This window comes from Aulonocara stuartgranti, assembly GCF_965226115.1.
Source record: "Aulonocara stuartgranti genome assembly, chromosome: 3".
Lineage (NCBI taxonomy): Eukaryota > Metazoa > Chordata > Actinopteri > Cichliformes > Cichlidae > Aulonocara > Aulonocara stuartgranti.
The window spans coordinates 62,998,142-63,020,967 of record NC_138941.1 but is presented as its reverse complement, the minus strand read 5'-3'; the positions used below and the strand labels follow the sequence as shown (position 1 = coordinate 63,020,967).

Below are 22,826 nucleotides of genomic sequence, written 5' to 3'. Positions count from 1 at the left end.
TCGTCAATAAGACAAACTGGCAGTGATCACAGGCAAGTGTGTGGAGTGCCAGTCACTTATCTAGGTCCTAAATTCAAACATCATGGTGAATGAGTGCCTGGTCATTTTTAGGGAGGATTGTCCTTTCATACAATATATGCCAAGCAAACAGTTTAAATATGGCATGAAGATATGGGCAACATGTGGGCAACAAGTTATGCTTGGAAAAATATGTCTGTGAAGGTTCTCAGTCATCCAGGTCATCGTAGTCAAAGGAGCTTGCAAAGAAAAGCGTCTGGACTTCTTTAAGTTACTTGAAGACGTTTCACCTCTCATCCGAGAAGCTTCTTCAGTTCTAAGGTCAAATGGTGGAGAGTCCCAGATATAAACCTAGTGGGAGTAACTGGGTGTGAAACTCTGGGCAAATCAGCCAGAGTTTCGGGTGAACTCATTGTGTTTGCATGATAATGTGGGGCCAGGTTTCACATGAACTTACTTTTTTTCATATACGAGGTTGAGATAGTTGAGGTTTGCTGCAACAAATGAAATTGTATTTTACATGATGATCGCACTTTTTGTTTGAGCTGAAACATGTATGTGTGAGAAATTTGCAAAAAAAAAAAAGAGAACTCAGTAAAGGGGCAAATATTTTTCACAGCACTGAAATAACATTAAAAACATATCAAATGTTTAAAAATTATTTAATAATTTAAAATGGGAAACTAGACAATTTTTAAGACAAAAAAGTCACTTAAATTTGATGGCAGCAACCTAGATCAAAAAAGTTGGCACGGGCTACCTTTGACATATCCCCTCTTTTATTAACAACCGTTCATAAACCGTTCATGGGAACTGAGCTGCTGGAATTTTAAAGTTGTGGTTTTTGGTTTCTAGTTTAGTGAACCTCTGCCAATCTTAACTTCTGGAAATTCTGTCTCTCTAAAATGCTCTTTTTACACCCAATCGTGTTAATAACCTGTTGTCATTTAACTTTTGCAACTAATTTGTTGCAAAATCTCCTCCAGCTGTTTCTTTTTGCAACCACTTCCTTTTCCTGGCTGTTGTCCAAACTTTTTTGAGACCTGATGCTATCATCATATGTCTCTTTTAGAATTTCATTAGTTTTCTATGTTGTATTATGAAAAAAAAACACTTGTTTAAGAGACTGAAGAAGTCACTTAGATGATTATTAAAACATTTTTCCCACTAAAAATTACACGTCCGGATGAACAGAATAATTTATTTATTATTCAATCAGTGCATGCATTCAAAAAATTCCATGATCATTTGCATCAGACTTAAGTTACTGTTTCTAGATCTCATCAATGATTTATGTTGAAATTTAGGGGGATGACAGTATTGATGCAACTAAGGGCGATCGTGGCTCAAGAGTTGGGAGTTCGCCTTGTAAACGGAAGGTTGCCGGTTCGAGCCCCGGCTTGGACAGTCGCGGTCGTTGTGTCCTTGGGCAAGACACTTCACCCGTTGCCTACTGGTGGTGGTCAGAGGGCCTGGTGGCGCCAGTGTTCGGCAGCCTCGCCTCTGTCAGTGCGCCCCAGGGTGGCTGTGGCTACAATGTAGCTTGCCATCATCAGTGTGTGAATGGGTGGATGACTGGATATGTAAAGCGCTTTGGGGTCCTTAGGGACTAGTAAAGCGCTATATAAATACAGGCCATTTACATGACTTTATCATCTCTATGCTTGTAGTTATGGCCCCCAAAATCACAAAAAAAATTGTACAGTATTATATGAGCTGCTCATTCTTTAGATTTGGTGAAGGGTTTCTGTGATTGAATGAATTTGCAATTGTATTAACATTATAAGAAAGATGATTTTTCATTTTAACACTTCACAGCTCGTCTGACTGTGAGTCCCAGCAGCTCTCAGTTCTTTATTAGAGACTTTGTGTCTCTGAGCTGTGAGGAGGACGACAGCTCTGCTGGATGGACTCTGAGGAGAAACACAAGCAAACAACAGAGGACTCAGTGTGGAACAGATGGGTGGGGAGAAGCAGCTGGTTCTTCCTGTAACATCAGTTACATTTACACATCACACAGTGGAGTTTACTGGTGTGAGTCCAGAGAGGGTCCCATCAGTAACATGGTTAACCTGACAGTCACTGGTAAGCTGAGTGTGTGGAGTTAGTGTTGATGAAGCTGTGTGTAAATGGATGAAATGCTGTAGTTTGTCTCTGTGTTGAGGTGGATCAGTGATCCTGCAGAGTCCTGTCCTCCCTGTGATGGAGGGAGATGACGTCACTCTGCTCTGTAAAACAAAGACCACTCCCTCCAACCTCCCAGCTGCTTTCTATAAAGATGGCTCCCTCATCAGGAAGCAGCCTACAGGTCACATGACCATCCAGCATGTTTCCAGGTCTGATGAAGGCCTCTACAAGTGTGACATCAGCGGTCATGGAGAGTCTCCATCCAGCTGGATCACTGTCACAGGTGACACACTCACCTGTCTGTGTTTCTGCAGCTTTCAACATTCACAATGTGACGACAACTTAATGACTGTGTTTGCTTTATTTTAGGGGAACACACCACCACACCTCCACCTACATCCACACCTCCACCTACATCAGCCTCCATTAATACAACCACACCTCCACCATCACTGTCCTCCACTGCTCTCTCTGTGTTGTCATTTCTTAAATCAATCTGTGGGTTTTTACTGGTGTTACTGGTTCTGTTAGGGAGACCATGTGTTCACAGGAAGCTTGAAGGTGAGACTCAGACTTTCTATTTCATGGTAAATTATTTTGATGTGATGTTCACTAATATTTTTCTCAGAGTATGAAAGAGTAAATTATTTTGCTGTTCATTCTGACTGATTTCAGCTGATGGGGGAGAAGTTGGAGATAATGACATCACATACAGAGAGAGAAAATCTCAAATCATTGGCAACAGCCAATCAGAGGAAGCAGAGGTAGTGTTTAATATGCTGTGTCGAGCGTTTTTTAGTTTTTACTTTTCACCAGCAGGACGCTCCTAATAAAGTTAAACAGTTACACAGTGAATTAGCATTTATTATTATATTTACAAAATAACAAAGTTTTTGTCTTCGTCGTGTCATTTTATTTTGTTGTATTTATCCGCAACACCTTAGGCTTGTCCATGAAAATATTGTCTGACATTAAACTGAACCGTGGCGCAAAAAAGCTTGGGGACTGCTGCTGCAGTCTATATTACTCTATTTTGCTTATTCTTGTCAGGGCCATTGCAGGGCTGGAGCCTATCCCTGCTACCACAGGACGAGAGGATGCCAGCGTGACATAGGGGTAGCCATTCAAGGTTACATTCACACCTTGGCAATTTAGAATTGCCCTTAATAATAACTTAATAACTGCATGCCTCTGGACTGTGGGAGGAAGCCGGAGTACCCGAGCTGTATCTCAATTCATCGCATTCCTCGAAGAACCCAGCCTTCATGGTCGACGTGGGCAAGGTCCTCCAAAGACCGAGAAGGCCAGAAATGCGAGGCTGTGAAGTGGGACGGTGTAGCCTTCAGATTTGCGTCACCAGTTGTCTCACCAGTTACCGCGCTATGATTTCTGAGATATGGTAGGCCACGAAGAATAGAAGACCCATCTTTCAAATCAGGGGAAATGAAGGACGCATTTGTCGGCCCCGTTTGGAGCAGTCTTAGAATTGGGACAGCCTTCGTCATCTGGCTGTGACGTAATTGGCCTTCAAATGTGGCCTCCGAAGGATGCAGCTCCTGAATGAAAACGCTATCTGCTTTTTGCACAAAATTATCAAATTTGCAGCTTCAGTTAAGTTAAGTAGGATGGTTTGTCAGAACACCTGTTGTAGGTGTGAACGAGTGTTTAGTTGTCTGTCTCTTTGTTAGTCCTGTGATGGACTGGTAACCTTTCTGCTGTGTATCTCAGCTGGAATAGACTCCAGACTTTGTGCTTCCATAAGATGGATCAGTGATTCAGAAAATGGATGATTTCTTTCAATGATACCATTTTACGGAACTTATTTAAAGACTAGAATTGAACTCACTGTAGGTGTTCTGAGTTTGTAGGTGACCGTTAATGAATGCTGCTCTTTGCATGTGTTTTTCAGCCTGTGGTTAGTCTGTTAACAGAAACAACAGCTCTGTGGTCGTCATGTTTCCCCTGTCAGATAAAAATACTTCAGCTCCTCAGGTTGTACTGCAGGACTGTTAATGTCACAGTGGTATTGACAACCACTGGCCTAGCTGAAAAAGATTGTGAGTTTATGAGAGGCCACAGTATCTCACATAGAGTTGTTATGCCTGTGATCATGATGTATTTATGCAAGACTAATGTCATGAAGACGTCATAAAATGTGTGTTTTCTTCTCATATTTAAAAACAATAAGCGAACAAATATATCTAGTGGGTTTTTCCCCCCAAAAAAGAGCTGATCAAATTTTTAGGAATTTTTTTCATTGTGCTACATAGGAATAGTAATAAATTTTATCTTTTTACACACATCCTGTTCAATAGCATCACTTCTATAACTTCTAGTATTTGCAGTGATGTCCTCTCTGTGTGTTTTGTTGTGCAGAGAGTGATCCCGTTCCTGTCCACTCAGCCCTGAGAACTGAAGACATCAGTTATGGACAAACAGCTGTTTGAACAAACACACTCTGGTACAGCTGCTCTTTATTCACTAAAAACAGAGTAATTATTTATGCAGTGTTTGTCTCTTTTCTTCAATGAAAGCGAGCTTCCGGAACGTATTAAGTTGTTCTTCTTGGCCTCTGTAGCTTTTTATAAATAGACCAATATTATATACCAGGCCTGCCCAATCCCAGTCCTTAAAAGCTACTATCCTGCAGCTTTTAGATGCATCCCTACTCCAACACAGCTGAATCAAATGGTTTGATCTCTTCAGCATGCCATCATGTTTGGCTAAGGCCTGATAACAAGCCATTCATTTGATTCAGGTGTGTGGGAACAAGGATGCATCTAAAAGCTGCAGGACAGTAGCTCTCGAGGACCGGGATTGGGCACCCCTGTTATATACAATGCGTTATATTCAGTGCGCCCCAGGGTGGCTGTGGCTACAATGTAGCTTGCCATCACCAGTGTGTGAATGTGTGTGTGAATGGGTGGATGACTGGATATGTAAAGCGCTTTGGGGTCCTTAGGGACTAGAAAAGCGCTATATAAATACAGGCCATTTACCATTTACCATACAATACCACAGAATGTGACAGATCTGACAGACTCAGCAGATCAAATTGTAAAAATGACTTTTATTAAGATAAAATCACATCAGCAGCAACCTCCATATGTGAAGTGTAAACAACCTGTAAAATGTGTGAAAATAGGAAGATATGTCCATATTTAGCAGTTAATTTATTTTAGTTTATTTCGTATTTTGTAGTTAAAATTCTTTTGTACAGCCATGTGGACTGTTAATCTGTTAAACTTTAAACTGAACTTACATAAATGAAGCTTTATCTGGAGTTTGTTTCTTCTGTCACAGTTTAATGTTTCAGAGAGATGATGTCTCAGCGTCACTGTCTGAACACTCAACAACACATTTAAATTTAAATCCTCTCCCCATTCTGTCAGTTTACTTTACATAAACATAACTGAGTTTTCAGAGCTGCTTATCCTTCTCATGTTGAACTGTGTGTGTTTGTGTTTAGACTTTAAGCCAGTGCCCAACGTCGCCTACTTTTCACTGAAGCAGTCCACCGGTCCAACCACTGATGTCCAGCTGCTGGTCTCTAACTGGCCCACGCAGCCCTTGTAATCACTCTCAGTGGTTGTATAAGTCTGTCTGCATATAGTGTAACAAAGTGTAACTAAAATATAAATGTAATGAATTATTTTAATTGTCCTCAATAAAGTTTGCTTTTTGTTACATTTCATTTCTAAGTGTGGGACCTCTGTTGCTTCTATACAGCAGTGAACTGCTTCCTCTGCAGCATCAGTAAACTTTGCGCTCATGTGTCATTCCTGTCGTGTGGTTCTGTGGGTTTCAGAAGTAGTGCTGATGGAAAATTTGAACTGTGTTTCTAACTGGTACACACCTCTATTCAGAGCAGATAACAAAGAACAGACAAACAGCTAAACCTCAACCACAGACTAAAAACAGCAGGAACATCATCGAGTGGCTGAAAAGATTCAGAAGACAGTGTGTGTGTGTGTGTGTGTGTGTGTGTGTGTGTGTGTGTGTGTGTGTGTGTGTGTGCTTGAAAGCTTTGTGATGAAAATTGCTCTTCTAATGACCGTCCCAAGGCAAAACCATGGTCTGGTGCTGCCACCTACTGACACTGAAGTGCACCAGCAAACCCTCCAGCACTGTCAAGATGACAGAGTCCAAAGTGCACAGCATGTGAGACCAGAGAAGTTTGGGGATGCATGCTCAGGGTGCTGTGATGGCTTTAAGGTAAAATAAATAAATCTGTGTCCTCCAAAGTTTCCAGACACTGAATGCTTGCTGTATTTAAATTAAAAAATGTGCTATTTCCTGTGTTTTAATGAATCAAATATCACATTTCCTTCACTGTCTAATTGCCCTTGAACCTGGACTTCATGTGTATCACTGAGACTTGGCTTAACCCTGGTGAGTCCAGTATTTTATCAGAACTTTTACCAGCGGGTTGTTCCTTTTTAACACACCGAGGGAGAGGAGGAGGAGGTGCGGCAGGTGAATTTTAAAAATGATTTTAAATGTAAAGAGTTATTTTTGAAGTCTTAATCTTCCAGCTCTGATCTGACGTGTTTTGAAGTCAATCACTCCAACTCAGTGCTCTTTGCTGTTATTTATCATCCTCCAAAATACAATGAGAATTTTGTAAATGACTTTTCAGAATTTCTAGCTGGGATAATGTTCTTATTATGGGAGATTTTAATATCCATGTCTGCTGCACTGACAAAGGAGGAGAAGTTTTATTGACTCTTTTAATCTGGTCCAGTCCATACCTGGTCCTACACATGAACATGGACACACACTAGGCCTGGTCTTGTCACAGAGTCTACCTGTGCCTAATGTGGAAGCTGTCGGATCATTAACCCTTCTACTGCTGCCCCGTTCTCCTCTGCTTTTAGCCAGCTGTCTGTCCCCACTGTTTTCAGCTGGGAGTTGTTCTGAGAGTGAAAATAAATACAGGGAGTGCAGAATTATTAGGCAAATGAGTATTTTGTCCACATCGTCCTCTTCATGCATGTTGTCTTACTCCAAGCTGTATAGGCTCGAAAGCCTACTACCAATTAAGCATATTAGGTGATGTGCATCTCTGTAATGAGAAGGGGTGTGGTCTAATGACATCAACACCCTATATCAGGTGTGCATAATTATTAGGCAACGTCCTTTCCTTTGGCAAAATGGGTCAAAAGAAGGACTTGACAGGCTCAGAAAAGTCAAAAATAGTGAGATATCTTGCAGAGGGATGCAGCATATATTACATATGATATTTATTTATTTTGAATTTCTGCAATACCAAATACCACTGGGACCCGTCATATGACACGTTTTTATTATCAGAAAGGTGAAGTAAACCATTCATTCATAATTTAGAATAATCTGGAATGAATCAGGAGAGAAAATCTAAGATTAGCACTGGTTCAGGTGGAAAAGTGAGACTTGCATTTAGCAGCAGTCTGTGTGAAAGTTTTCTTGCATCGCTTGTTGTTGCTTTTTTGTTTGCTTCATTTTTCAAAGCAGCGCCTCGAGTTTGTGTTAGAGTGATTTTATACAGTGTCTCTCTGGTTTCCTTCAATCCATGCTTACATGCTCCTCAGTAAAAACATGAATTTAACTTTGTTCTCAGAGAGGTAGGAAGAGGCTTGAGCTCTACATGTTTATTATTATAGGTATGAGGATGAGTGTCATCTGTTCAAACCCAAATAATTATCTGTCTGTAGATGTGATCACGTCAGTTTTGTGCCTAAACTGTCCCCACGGTCTTTCCAGCCACTTTAATTATATACAATCAATAACTGGTCAGTTTACAGCTGACTGTACGTAGCTGATTCCAGCAGCATCCACAGACAGTAAAAAGCACCAACCACAGCTTAAAGCACAGTCTGGTGCTGCCATCTAGTGACACTGAAGAGCTCCAACCACTGATTTTAGGATCATTCTGAGTGACTTTAACTGCCTCGTGTAATTTCGACTTCTTTTTATCTATGTTTAAAAAACTTATATTACACAGACAGACACATCTATACTACAATCATTATAATATGATGGTATGGACATTATAGCGTGACTCATTTTAATCTAACATTTCATTCTTTGCTCAACTACACTGTGAAAAGCACAGATGTTTACAGCATCTGTATAAGATATTTGTATCAGTCAAATAGATGCTGCCACTCACAGTGTCCTATATAATGTTAATTCAAAGTTTCTTTTCTGCATGTCGATGCTGCAGAAAATTCTTCATCTATGTTTCATGTGATGCTCAGCTTTTCTGCTCCAACTGAGCATTCAAAGCCCCTTTTGGCATATTTGCCATGCAGACTGGAATCGAACCACCGACCTCCACGATTAGCAGTTGACTTTGCTCTACCAGGTCTGGATTGGTTTCAAATTTGCAGTGATGCACATTTAGGTCAATGTTACTGGCCACTTTATTGGGTACACCCCTTCAACTGCATGTTACTAGAAATATTTAATCAGCCAATCACATGGCAGCAAGTCAATGTATTTAGACATGTAGCAGCTTCTTCTCATGATTTGTGGACTCCTCAGTACTCAGTCTGAGTGAATTTTAACCTGAGTGTTTGTGAAACTTTTTTTCCTCTGTTGGACTTAAGGTGTCGGTCACTGTTTACACTGACCTCAGTGTATTTTAAGTTCTTTTGTGGTTTGAGAAAAGCATTGTTTTAACTCTACTTTGACAATGGTGGGAACTAAACAAAACCTTTGTAATTCAATACTTTGTTCTTGTGCAACATTTTTATTATTGTGAAAATCACTATAACATCAACAGACGAACAAATTACCAACTACTGACCAAAACATGGTCTTGTGCTGCCAGTGTAGTGACACTGAAGTGCTGACAACTAAATGAGTCGACTGCAGTTCTCAATAGAAGTTGGACTCTGACAGAAGAGTAAACAGTAAACAAGTATTAGAATATAAAGCTATTACAGTTACTTTCAACAAAAAGAACATCGTGGGGGTGAAAAGCCTTATTTTTATCATAAACACATGTCTAACATTTGCACCAAACCTTGAAAATCCATTGCAGCACTTTAGCGATGTTTCAGATCCACATCATCAAATGTGCTGAAGCTGTGCGATGCTATCATCTCTATACGGACCTCTGAGGAATATTTCCAGCACCTTGGTGAGTCCATGCCATGAGGGATTATGTCAGTTCTGAAAGCAAAAAGACGGTTCAATCCAGGACTAACAAAGTGTACCTAAAAATGTGGCCAATGAGTGTATGCACTGTGTAGAAAGACATCAGTCAGTCATAGGGCCAGTAGGTGGCAGCAGAGGAGCTTCAGAATGCTCAACAAATGGTGGTTTTCATCTGACCTTTGACCTGTCTCTTGATAATAATGATAACTGTTAATAATAATTTAAAACTGTCTCACTGTCAACAGCAGATGAGTCTGTTTCTTGTGCATTTTCAGTTCCTGATCCAAAGAGATGAATTGGCTCAGACTGATGATCCAACAGTTTTATTCATGTTCTTTATTCTTTTAATTACGATTACATTTGTGGAACTTTTATTTTGTTTAATTTTGGCTTTGCTCATCTCTGCTATCTGTTCTGAGGCGAGGATGATGAGGCATTCGCTCCTCAGGTGGTAGAAGTTTATAAACTGCCCTCCACAAAGACGCTGAAGACCAACGGCCTGTAGTATGAAGCAGAATTCTGTCTTATGCAGGTAACTTCAGGATTGACCCTGGATTTTTCTGTACTGAATGTTGGTTCACTTTACTCACCTAACCTAACCTTTTCCACAGCAGGTGGTAAAATCAAAACAAACAGAAGGCGAGAAAGAGAAAGAGAAAGAGAGAGAACACACCTCGGCAGGAAGTCAGTGAAAACAGGATCCATGACAGAAGCTGGAGTCTTTTATGTGTTTGTTTTTTCATAATGACTTGTTAACAGTGACCAGAGAGAGATTGACAGAGATATACAGACAGACATGTCACCAGTTGCTACTGACAACTATTCTCTAATTCTTGACTGATGGATTTTCATCTTTTTAGAAAAATAAAGTGAAATAATCTCAATAATTTGTTGGAACTTTTTAAATAATACACTTACCATTCATGGAAGCGTACTGTTACATGCATACATACAGAGATATAATCATTAAAATATAAGAATGGTCCCTGATGAGTTTGTGACATTTTGTTTTGATTCAGGCATGATATCATCATGTTTTTCGAAAAAATAAATATTCAGATGTCAGTTTCTTTAATTTGTGCTGGCCAGACATTGAACTTTGTAAAGATTTGCATATGTGAATTTACATCTGTTTATGATTCATATACAAGAAATCAGGCACCAGGTGTATTGAGTCACTCAGGTATTCTCCACTTTGCTCATATGGGGTTATCCCATTAGAGTCAGAGTCATGATTGAAGACTGAAGATTTATTTTTTGTCATTATGTTGCTAGAACATAATAAAAATTGCAGTGTTGCTCTCAGTGAAAAAGAAAATGCAGAAAAAGATAAATAAATGAATAAAAAGACTTAAAAAAAGATAAATGCTTAGCATTCTTTAGAGTACAGTAACAGGATGTGAGTGTATGTACAGGGGGTCAATGGGTCTATGTGACGGTGTTTCCACAGGAGCAGAGGGAAGGGCGGGTGGACAGATGGCTTTCACAGATCTTGGGAAAAAGCTGTCCGTCAGCTGGCTGCTGGTGGTCTTTATGAATCACTGTGATTCACCGTGTTAGGTAATGTCTTTGTTTCCATGATGAGTAACACGATACAGACTCTTGCATACAGTTTTACACTTATTGTTCCATATTTATCGATGTGATCATAAAATAGGACACTGTGGACTTTATGTCAAATTTAAATAATAAAACTGAACTGAATATTAAAACCTGCTCTGACACCGTCACACTACTGACTAGTGTTTTGTGTCACCTCTCACATCTGTACCATATGGAGTGAAGGTAAGGGGAGGCAGTTACACTCCCACTAAAAGTCCATTTAAACATCTGTATTGTGAAGTGTTTACAAAGTGTTTTCTTTATGTTATGTAATGTCTGTGAAGTCTTACGTCTCTAATCAGAGCAGCTCTGCTCTCCCCCAGACTCTGTGATACAGAGATAAGCATGAAAGTTGTATTGATCACAGCTTTTACACATGTACATCTCTTATAGAGACAGGTTAGACATAAACTTGATGGTAGCTTTATACAGGTTATGTCACTTCACCTTGAATCACATCAGAGAAACCTGGCAGATAAACTGCACTTCAGTCATGCAAAAAATATGTTCACTGTGTGTGTGTGTGTCAGAGGTAATGAATGCTTGTGTTTTTCTTTACATTTGCCCCTGGTATCTTTGTGACACTCGCCCTGTCAATCAACATTGTTCGGTTGTTAAACACAAGTTAAGATAATATTCCATAAATGTTAGGCATCAATGGCATCTCTACTTTCATAACTTGTTATTAATAACCAATGAAATGCCTTGGATGCCACTCAGTCTGGTTTTCCTGCCACATTGTTTGATGATTGTGAAGAAGGTCTTTAATCTTTTGGGCAGTAGCAGATCACAGAACAAGCCTGGAAGTGGAACCTGTCAGTTTATCCAAGTGTCTCAGCAAACCAACTTTCATCCAGATCTCCACAACTTGCCATTACTCCTCCTTAAGGAGATTATACTCATCACCTCCTGGCTCCTCTAAAAGATCATCTGAATGCATGCCAGTGTCTTCCTTTTGCTTAAATAAAACCCCGCTCTACATACCACTGTTTCAGACCATTTCAATCTTCTATTCATCTTCTACTGTATTCACACTAGCTCCTAAACTTTGGAAAAGCCTCCATCGGCCTGTCAGGTTGACTGGCCCTTTGATTCTTTTTAAATCACTACTGAAAACTCAGTTGTATAAGTTAGCTTTTCTTAAATCTTTTGGTCATTATTCCAACAACTTATTTTGTGAATCCGGTACATAAATAAATAAATATCAGGCAAGCATGTGCTCACCTCAGAAATGAAGGGTAAGTCAAAGTGTAGTATGTTCTGTAACTGTAAACTCTTGTTCATGGAGAACAGTAATGGTGGTTTTAACTTTCTTAGTGCAAACAGAGTGAACAGGGAAGTGGGTTGTGTGCGCCCCTGTGACGCTGACGCTCCATCACACAGTGTGACGCTGTTACTGCCAATGTTGTTTTAAATTTCACAGAGTTGAGAGAAAGTGATGTTTTTCTTTGCTACAAGCAACAAATCAAACTTGAATCCTTTTATCACCGAAAGTTAAAAGCAAATTTTGTTAAAAGTTCAAAACTTTTAACAAATGTGTTCCTATGTGATGATGTAATCTTGTTTTCTTATTTAAACGTGCTTTTACCATTAAAGACCCCCAACCCCCCTTTCTTTTCTTTTTTTTTAACCTGCTTTGTGAATTCTTTCATCCTCTCCATGCACCTTGGAAGCAGGTGAAGTTGTGCCAGAAAATTTTTTCTACGAAATACATTATGACTGACATGATGACATGATGATGTGTCACTCATCATGCTCACTATCTAGTTCGATGGTGAGATGGTTTCTTATTGCTTTTCCTTTCATGACGCTCCGGTGTCTCCTCAGCTATGACTATATGACTACTTCTTTCTAGAAACAATCTTGAGAAAAAATAAATATTTGATCTCGATTCTGTGTTGAATTTGTTCCTCACATGGTTGCAGTTTGTGACTCTGAGCTAGAGGAAAACAGCAGACTGACATGTGCGAGCAGCTGGGAACACTTCACCTTGAAACAGACTCTATTGTTTGCACAATAAAAAAAAGAATGAACTCAAACAAAAGCAGGCAAGGACCAGGTAACATGTTTATTTTGCTAAATAAAACAGAAAGATGTGGGATAAAATTTCCACCCTGAGCTGTGAAAACAAAGTTTCACCAGTGTCAAGGCTACCTGCTCTGAAGGACAACACATCACCTTTGACTTATGATGTTATGATGTCAGCTTCCACCTGGTCTGTTTTCATGTCCTTCCTCTTTGGTCTGATCCCCTCAGTCTGTATTTAGGGTGAGAGCTCCAGTTTATCATTCTGACAGATTAATGCACACTCACATCCCACTAATTAGTAACTTCTACCCCTAATTATACATAGTTCATTTTATCTCTTGCTCTTGACGAAGGCGGTTGCACTTTTCTCCTCTCCTCCTCTCCTCTCCCTTAGCTTCCCTGCTTAGCCTCTTGTGTCCTTGTCTAGTCTCATGTTTTTTGTATTACTTTTCCCTGGAACACTCTCTCACAGTCTGTTCTCTAAAACCTAAAAGAGGAATTATGGATTTGATCAGCTGGTCCCTGAATGCAATTGACAATGACAAGCCTGGGCTCAGGTAAGCCTGAGTGTCCTGGAGGGACGTTCCCTGCCAGATACACGATGGACGGGTGGCATAACTGGAGGGTCATGTGCCAGGACTGTCGATCGAGGACACTGAAGACATCTACCTTTTCGGAACCATGAAAACAGGGTTCTTGCTAATCGGACCTGGCTTGGCCCCTGGTTTATCAAAGATTAAAGAAAGCGGAATCGGCTATTCAAAACCCCACAAGGCTGCTGTGATTGAAGCAATTGGACGAGTCGTGATTTCTCAAAATGGGATCATTGAAGATAAGATCTTGGAGAAGCTTGAGGCTGCTGTGAGCACTCAGACTAAGACCTCTGAGCAAAAATTGGATAACATCTTGGAGAAGCTCACGGCGGGCGTGAGTTCTCAGACTTTGGTCTTTGAGCGCAAGATTGATAACATCTCGGAGATTGAGAGACCGGTTTAGGACTGCTAGATCGGCTGTGAAATTGACATGCAGTTGTTCGCACTAAAGGAATACCACCATCATTTCATGCGGCTACCATATCGGTGCCAGCTGTGGTCTCGAGACTGGAGCTAAACAAAAACAAATTTTCATCCCGAGAACAGACGGTGTTGGGACTGTTCATCCCTATCCTACGCAAGGCCACCTGGGTCGGCTGGAAGACTTTTTGTGTTTTTTTTCTGTTCTCCCATTAGGAGCTCAGTCTGAGTGGAGTGTTTTTTTTTTCTCCTCCTCTCACCTCAAGTTATGTATTTTCGTTGTTTTTTTTCCTATCAGCTTAGCTCTCTGACATGTCTCCTCAATGTGATGTTTGTGTAAAGTATGTTTGGTCAGAGGGTTCCTTCGTAAGTGTGCATGCGCCATTAGCGTGCTGCCTGCTGTAACCTATAATTTCTTTCGGGATTAATAAAGTATTTCTGATTCTGATTAACTTCCCAGATTGGAGTTGCAAAGAAATTAAATACTTGGAAGAAGGAATTTAGAAGGAACAGACTTTATTCCGTTTGACAGACTAGTTATACAACATGGGATCAACAAGAAAAGATTTTTAGAATATCAACAAATTAAATCCATAGTAAAAAAATAATAAGATAAACCCAGTCAAATTGAATTACAAACACTACCAAGTGTGGTACAATGTTTTACTCTTAATCTGCCCAAATCATTGTCTAAAATATACAAAACACTCTCTAAAATAGATGAATCAATATCCCTTCCTATTGCAAAGTGGGAAGCAGACTTTTCAGTCAGATATGCTTAAAACCCTTTCAAATGATAAGAAATCCCAGTCTGCAATTAATACAATACAAAATACTACATAGAGTACACAGGACATCTACTAACAACTGCTCACACTGTCTGGGGGGCTCCGCCTCTGGGCTAGGGATCTGTCTAGGTCCTGGGGGCTTGGGCCCTGGCTGGTGTGTCGCCAGGGTTGTGGGTGGGTGGGTGCATGCATTGGGGCCCTGCCCTGGTGTGGGGGACCTCTGATGCGCTGGTGGAAATAGGTGTCGCTTAGACCGGCATGGAGTTTGTCACATCCTTACAGGAGGTCTCGGATCCACAAGAGTCCACCCTGCAGGAGAGATGGAGAATGAACTCAACCTGGGTGTCTACTGTCTTATGTGGTGTGGTAGATGATTGGATGATGGGGTGGGTGTAGTTTCCTTTGCGGTGGGGTTGTGTGGGCCACCCTGGCCTCCCTGTTCCCGTTCCATCTCACCCACCCACACAGGGCCTTGGGGTGCAGGTGTGTCACCAGTGTGCAGGGGACTGTCCTCTTCTTGCGACCTGTACCTCAATTTTATTCCGCAACCTAGACATCCACATTACTTATAGTCTCATAACACATACATATAGGGCTTTGGGAGTGGGCACGATATATGGCGTCCAGAGTATGGTTTGTATATCCAACCTAACCTCTGGGGTGGGTGTGCACCTCTTAATTTTAAATGCATATAGACATTGAGGGTTCTCGGGAAGTGCTGACACCTACTGCTCTCTGGCAGGATGCACCATGACCCTCCTGTGTTTTAAATGCACTTTAGAACAGGACGCAGTAACACGACATATGAGAGGGCGAAGTGAGGTATGCGGTTTTCACACCCCCATTCTCTATTCACCATCGGGGCAGGGTGGCTGGGAGGAGTTGGTCAGGATCTGTGACACTGGGCCTCCCCCGCGACTGCCAGGCCGGGGGTGGTCTGCTTGCCCCCACGGCAGGGAAAGGGGTAACATCTCTTGTGTCTGGCAGTTGATTGCCCCCGTGGGGGTGGTGAAACCTGGACCTGGGAGTATAGAATATGTCTCGGGAGTATGAATAGGTGTATAGTGCTCATTTCTGTTTGTCACCACATTGGGAGAGTGCTGAGTATTTGTATTTGAAGGAATGAGGGTAGGAACGTATGCTTGTGCTCATCCTAATGATATTTATTCGGCCAGCAAGCGAGCTGGGCAGTTTAGACAGTCTTTCCAAGTTCTGTTAAGTTTGATGGTATAAATTAATAAAATTATGTTTGAAAAGGCCAGAGAATTCATGGGTTACACGGGTATTTTAGATTGTAAAAGGAAACAAAATCAATGTAGCGCGATCTAATTTTTCTAACGAAGTAATAGGAAACAATATGCTTTTTGTTAAGTTGATTTTGTATCCAGAAATTTTCCCAAATTCAGTTAGAACTGTCATAATTTTTGGCAATGATTTAGTAGGGTCAGTGATATATAGCAACAAATCATCTGCAAAGAGAGACACCTTATGTTCTACATCACATCTCCTTATTCCTTTGTAATTTTTTGTAGAGCGTAATTGAATGGCGAGAGGTTCTATGACAAGTGCAAATAGCAATGGGGACAAAGGGCACCCTTGTCTTGTAGAGCAGTGGAGGAGGAAAGGACTAGAAGTTATATTATTTGTGTTAACCGAGGCCTGAGGTTTTGTGTAAAGCAGCTTAACAAAGGAGATATAATTAGGGCCTATGCCATACTTTGACAGGGTCGAGAAGAGGAAATCCCACTCAACCCTGTCAAAGGCCTTCTCTGCATCTAATGAGAGTAGTATATCAGATTGATCATAAGTATCATGTGTATATATAATATTGAATAGCCTTCTAATATTAAAAGATAACTGTCTATTTTTTACAAATCCAGTTTGGTCCTCCGACACAACTGTTGGGAGAACTATCTCTAATCGCATAGCCAGAATGCTTGCCAATATTTTATTATCTACGTTCAATAGACTTATTGGTCTGTACGAATAAGGTTCCAAAGGATCCTTACCAGGCTTGTGGATTAGAGAGATAGTGCTATCATACATGGTTGAAGGTAAGCATCCTTTAGTTAGAGCTTCGTTATATACCTCCAAAAGAACGGGTGAAATCTGTTCGCTAAAGGTCTTATAGAATTCAGCACTATACCCATCTGGACCGGGGCTTTTTGAGCACTGCATACTTTGAATAGCCTGATTTATCTCCCTTAATGTTATTGGTTCTTCTAACAGTAGTTTGTGTTCTAGATGGAATAACATCGAAAAAACTTTCGATTATGTCTGGATCTTTTTTTAAGTCTGAAGAGTAAAGTGCTTTATAATATTCTCGGAATACATCATTAATTCTCTTTGGGTCAGTTGTTAATTGCCCTGCACTAGTTCTTATTTCTGTAATCAGTCTTGATGCTGCAACTTCTTTAACTTGCCTTGCTAGTAAACTACCTGTTTTTTTCCTGGTGTTCATAGTACTTATGTCGAAGTTGTGTAAGTAATCTTATTGTGTCATGTATAAAGCAATTTAATTTTTGTTGCATTATTAACTGCAATAGCCGGTCTCATGACAGCCACGGGAAGCTGACGGGTAAAGAGATCGGTTGTTAATGGATTACGTCGTTGAAGAGAAATTGTTCGAGCCATGTTTCCGAAGTAAAAAGAGGCGACGGATGGCCTGGATTGCAGCCATTCAAAAAAAATATATAACGTCCCAGAACACTCCAGCTCACATGTTAGTCTGCTCCAAGCATTCCCACAAAGGTCAGAGTTTTGTAGTAGTTAATGCGTCATTTTCCATAACATAATTGGTGATATAGGTTACAAGCAGTGTTGGGAAGGTAACTTTTAAAATGTATTCCATTACAGAATACAGAATACATGCCCCAAAATGTATTCTGTAACGTATTCCGTTACGTTACTCAATGACAGTAACGTATTCTGAATACTTTGGATCACTTAATATATTATCATGCTTTTTACAACAACGTGAAAGTACTATTGCTGTGATATATTACTGTTACTGAAGGTCCACGACTCCGAACTGTAGTAAAGGGACCTCTGACTAATACGGCGGGGTCCCTGTCGGCTGGTAGCCGAAAAATAGCTTTACTTTGTTGTGTGGGTCAACTTTTCTTGCGAGAGACAGAGAGAGGCGTTGAAAGGCTGCTCCAACGGAACTTATTGTTTTCGGAGGAAAACACGAACACGGTGTACAGCAGAGGTGTGGACTCGAGTCACATGACTTGGACTCGAGTCAGACTCGAGTCATTAATTTTATGACTTTAGACTTGACTTGAAAAAATGTTGTAAGACTTGTGACTTGACTTGGACTTTTACACCAATGACTTGGGACTTGAATTGGACTTGAACCGGTTTACTTGAAAAGACTTGATATTTTACCCCAAATATAAAATTTAACATGCATATTATATAGAGATTGAAAATGTGACGTCATTCACGGGTAGAACCGCAAAGGATTCTGGGAACTCGTGGCAAGCGGTACTAGCGCACGCAGGCTTTCAATTGAAATCAGTTATACAGCAATAAAAAGAAACACAAAAATGGCAAGAAGCTGTTGTATCATTAACTGCAATAGCCGGTCGCATGACAGCCACGGGAAGCCGACGGGTAAAGAGATCGGTTGTTATCGGATTACGTCGTTGAAGAGAAATTGTTCGAGCCATGTTTCCGAAGTAACAAAGACGCGACTGGATTGCAGCCATTCTAAGACCAAATATAACGTCCCAGAACCCTCCAGCTCACAGGTTAGTCTGCTCCAAGCATTTACACGAAGGTCAGTGTTTTTTAGTAGTTAATACTCATTTTCATAACATAATTAGTGATATAGGTTACAAGCAAGTCTGGCGCTGAACAGAAATTGTCGCGCTATGCTCCTTTATTTATTGTGCATAAATAGTGAATTGTCCTGACACAATATTGCGTTTCGCTTCTGTTATTATGGTACATTGACAAAAACATATACTTTTATTCACAGGATAAAACAGGTTTTTTGTATCACTAATTGCCCAGTACGATTACAGCATACAATATTATTGTCACTGCTACATTTCTGTGATGGGTACCAGAAATGATTTCCACTGCTAATTAATTACCGTTGAGCTCAAAGGTCGTATTAATAAACGGTTAACGAATGTGTATTTATGACGACAATTTGTGAGACTGGTAAACTTATGATACGTACGATGGTCTTTCGTTCTACACGGTGCATTTCAAGGTCCTGCACCCATCCGTCGGTAAACTGTACCTGGACTTGTTGCAGTGACCTGACGTTACTAAACTTCATGAGTGTATGCACTCACTCCAAGAACCGTATGATTATAAATATGCATATAAATATGTTAAGATGAGATAGCTGACTTCATCTAACTAGCAAATGTTGTCCAGGCTACGTTGGTGATACAGTTTTTTTTTAATGTGTATGATATTTTTGTCATGCGATTTTAAAGCTGGTCCTACAACCGCATCCAAGAATAACATGCAGCTTATCTCAGAACTGTCGGTGAAAATTATTCTTGGAGCTAAGTTTAATTGAGCTGCATTTTAAAGAGGTGCAATTTCACAATTTGTGTATATTTTCTACGTTCACTTTTGTCATGTGTTGAGAAAAACACAGATTTAAAATTACATGGTCTAATATTTACATTTAGCATATAACTGCAACATTATTTTTTCGTTTTTTTTTTTTAAAGACTCGAAAGGACTTGAAATTCAAAGTTTCAGACTTGTGACTTGACTCGGACTTTTACACCAGTGACTTGAGACTCGACTCTGACTTGCCTGACATTACTTGAGACTTGACTTGAGACTTGAGGATAAAGACTTGAGACTTACTTGAGACTTGCAAAACAATGACTTGGTCCCACCTCTGGTGTACAGTCGAGTCTTAATAGCTTACTTACAGCTGGGCTCGTCAGGCACTCTTCTTGGCTGCAGTGGTTATTATTATATTTACATGCTTCCAGCTTCCGTTTTTCCTCGACGACAACTCGTACCTTTCCACTCCCCTTTTTCTCCCTCCCTCGCTCACAGACCCATAACGTGTATGGCAGTCTATTCTCCCTGCAACACGGACTACACTGCCCATGATGCTACATTCTTTAGAGCTATGCTTGTAGCATTCTGCCTATTAGCTTAGCACAACAACAACAAAAAGGCGCTCTCTCACCCAGGAAACACAGAGAGAGAGAGAGCGTCACCCTGTAACCATGCAACCACCCGTAACGCTGCCACCTGGAACAACAGAAGGTAGCTGTCAAACAAACCCAAACAGTCATGACCCGCGACAATATGAAACAGGAAAGTACCGCAGTGTAATCCATTTATTTCGACAAAGTAACTGTATTCTGAATACCACCTTTTTAAACGGTAACTGTAACGGAATACAGTTACTCATATTTTGTATTTTAAATACGTAACGGCGGTACATGTATTCCGTTACTCCCCAACACTGTTTAAAACACAGGAGGGGCATGGTGCTTCCTGCCAGAAAGCAGTAGGTGTCAGCACGGCCCCTCCCAAGAATAAATTCTCTACCTCTGCCCAGTGCGCTTTCTCATCTTCATCAAAGATAAGTACAACCATTGTGATTTCATCTACTTGGCCATGGGGCAAGCAAGGAAGCAATTTATATATCACTCTCAGAACAACTCCCAGCTGAAAACAGTGGGGACAGACAGCTGGCTAAAAGCAGAGGAGAACGGGGCAGCAGTAGAAGGGTTAATGATCCGACAGCTTCCACATTAGGCACAGGTAGACTCTGTGACAAGACCAGGTCTAGTGTGTGTCCATGTTCATGTGTAGGACCAGGTATGGACTAGACCAGATTAAAAGAGTCAATAAAACTTCTCCTCCTTTGTCAGTGCAGCAGACATGGATATTAAAATCTCCCATAATAAGAACATTATCCCAGCTAGAAATTCTGAAAAGTCATTTACAAAATTCTCATTGTATTTTGGGGGACGATAAATGTGTGCAAAGAGCACTGAGTTGGAGTGATTGACTTCAAAACACGTCAGATCAGAGCTGGAAGATTAAGACTTCAAAAATAACTCTTTACATTTAAAATCATTTTTAAAATTCACCTGCCGCACCTCCTCCTCTCCCTCGGTGTGTTAAAAAGGAACAACCCGCTGGTAAAAGTTCTGATAAAATACTGGACTCACCAGGGTTAAGCCAAGTCTCAGTGATACACATGAAGTCCAGGTTCAAGGGCAATTAGACAGTGAAGGAAATGTGATATTTGATTCATTAAAACACAGGAAATAGCACATTTTTTAATTTAAATACAGCAAGCATTCAGTGTCTGGAAACTTTGGAGGACACAGATTTATTTATTTTACCTTAAAGCCATCACAGCACCCTGAGCATGCATCCCCAAACTTCTCTGGTCTCACATGCTGTGCACTTTGGACTCTGTCATCTTGACAGTGCTGGAGGGTTTGCTGGTGCACTTCAGTGTCAGTAGGTGGCAGCACCAGACCATGGTTTTCCCTTGGGACGGTCATTAGAAGAGCAATTTTCATCACAAAGCTTTAAAGCACACACACACACACACACACACACACACACACACACACACACACACACACACACACAGATGTGTGGTTCCAAATGTAAAATCCAAATCAACACCTAAACTATCATCTGCACTTTGGCTACTTTACTTCTTTTACACAAATTGTGTAGTTTTAGGTACAAGTGGTCACGTTTGGTATTACAACAAATGAAACCCCCTGCAGCACTGACTGTTACCAGGACACCTCCTGATGTAACTGGTTTACTGTTGTGTGTAATGCTTTCCAAAATAACACATTTACATTAGCATAATGTAGTAATACAACACACTACTGTACAAAATTCTGTAATAATATTACAATTTTGTCGCTACTTGCATTACAAAGGCTCTTTAAATATCTGCACAATGGACGGATTAAATACATATCAGATGTGTTTTCCTTCCTGCTACAAGCAGCTGAAGTTTGTGTGCACGGAGGAGGAAATTGGTGGTGAGGTCCACAACTTTGGATGAGTGGAGATATTCCTCTTATTTTTGTAGCATGAGAGGCTGAGAATGTGATGGTAAAGTGTAAACTGCATCAAGGACAGAAAAAAAATCACATTGCGGCTTTAACTGTGCAAACATCTGCACAAAGAGCATGCTAACACCAAGCTAGCCAGGGAGAAAATTCTTACAGATTTGATTTCCTTGAATTGAAACTCTTCAAACAAACACACACACACACACACACACACACACACACACACACACACACACACACACTGTGTTCTGAATCTTTTCAGCCACTCGATGATGTTCCTGCTGTTTTTAGTCTGTGGTTGAGGTTTAGCTGTTTGTCTGTTCTTTGTTATCTGCTCTGAATAGAGGTGTGTACCAGTTAGAAACACAGTTCAAATTTTCCATCAGCACTACTTCTGAAACCCACAGAACCACACGACAGGAACGACACATGAGCGCAAAGTTTACTGATGCTGCAGAGGAAGCAGTTCACTGCTGTATAGAAGCAACAGAGGTGCCACACTTAGAAATGAAATGTAACAAAAAGCAAACTTTATTGAGGACAATTAAAATAATTCATTACATTTATATTTTAGTTACGCTTTGTTACACTATATGCAGACAGACTTATACAACCACTGAGAGTGATTACAAGGGCTGTGTGGGCCAGTTAGAGACCAGCAGCTGGACATCAGTGGTTGGACCGGTGGACTGCTTCAGTGAAAAGTAGACGACGTTGGGCACTGGCTTAAAGTCTAAACACAAACACACACAGTTCAACATGAGAAGGATAAGCAGCTCTGAAAACTCAGTTATGTTTATGTAAAGTAAACTGACAGAATGGGGAGAGGATTTAAATTTAAATGTGTTGTTGAGTGTTCAGACAGTGACGCTGAGACATCATCTCTCTGAAACATTAAACTGTTACAGAAGAAACAAACTCCAGATAAAGCTTCATTTATGTAAGTTCAGTTTAAAGTTTAACAGATTAACAGTCCACATGGCTGTACAAAAGAATTTTAACTACAAAATACGAAATAAACTAAAATAAATTAACTGCTGAGTATGGACATATCTTCC

The 22,826-nt window shown here is 40.5% G+C and overlaps 1 protein-coding gene and 1 long non-coding RNA gene across 2 annotated transcripts in view; one reads left to right on the top strand and one right to left on the bottom strand.

Annotated features, from left to right (window-relative positions):
• Window positions 1-22,826, bottom strand: part of LOC309695373 (programmed cell death 1 ligand 1-like) — a 241,112-nt gene that overhangs the window by 7,095 nt on the left and 211,191 nt on the right. The window lies entirely within an intron of this gene.
• LOC309696785 lies at window positions 2,584-4,786 on the top strand. The gene is made up of 3 exons (XR_014273653.1): window positions 2,584-2,706; window positions 2,821-2,909; window positions 4,522-4,786. It is a non-coding gene; the product is annotated as an uncharacterized lncRNA (long non-coding RNA).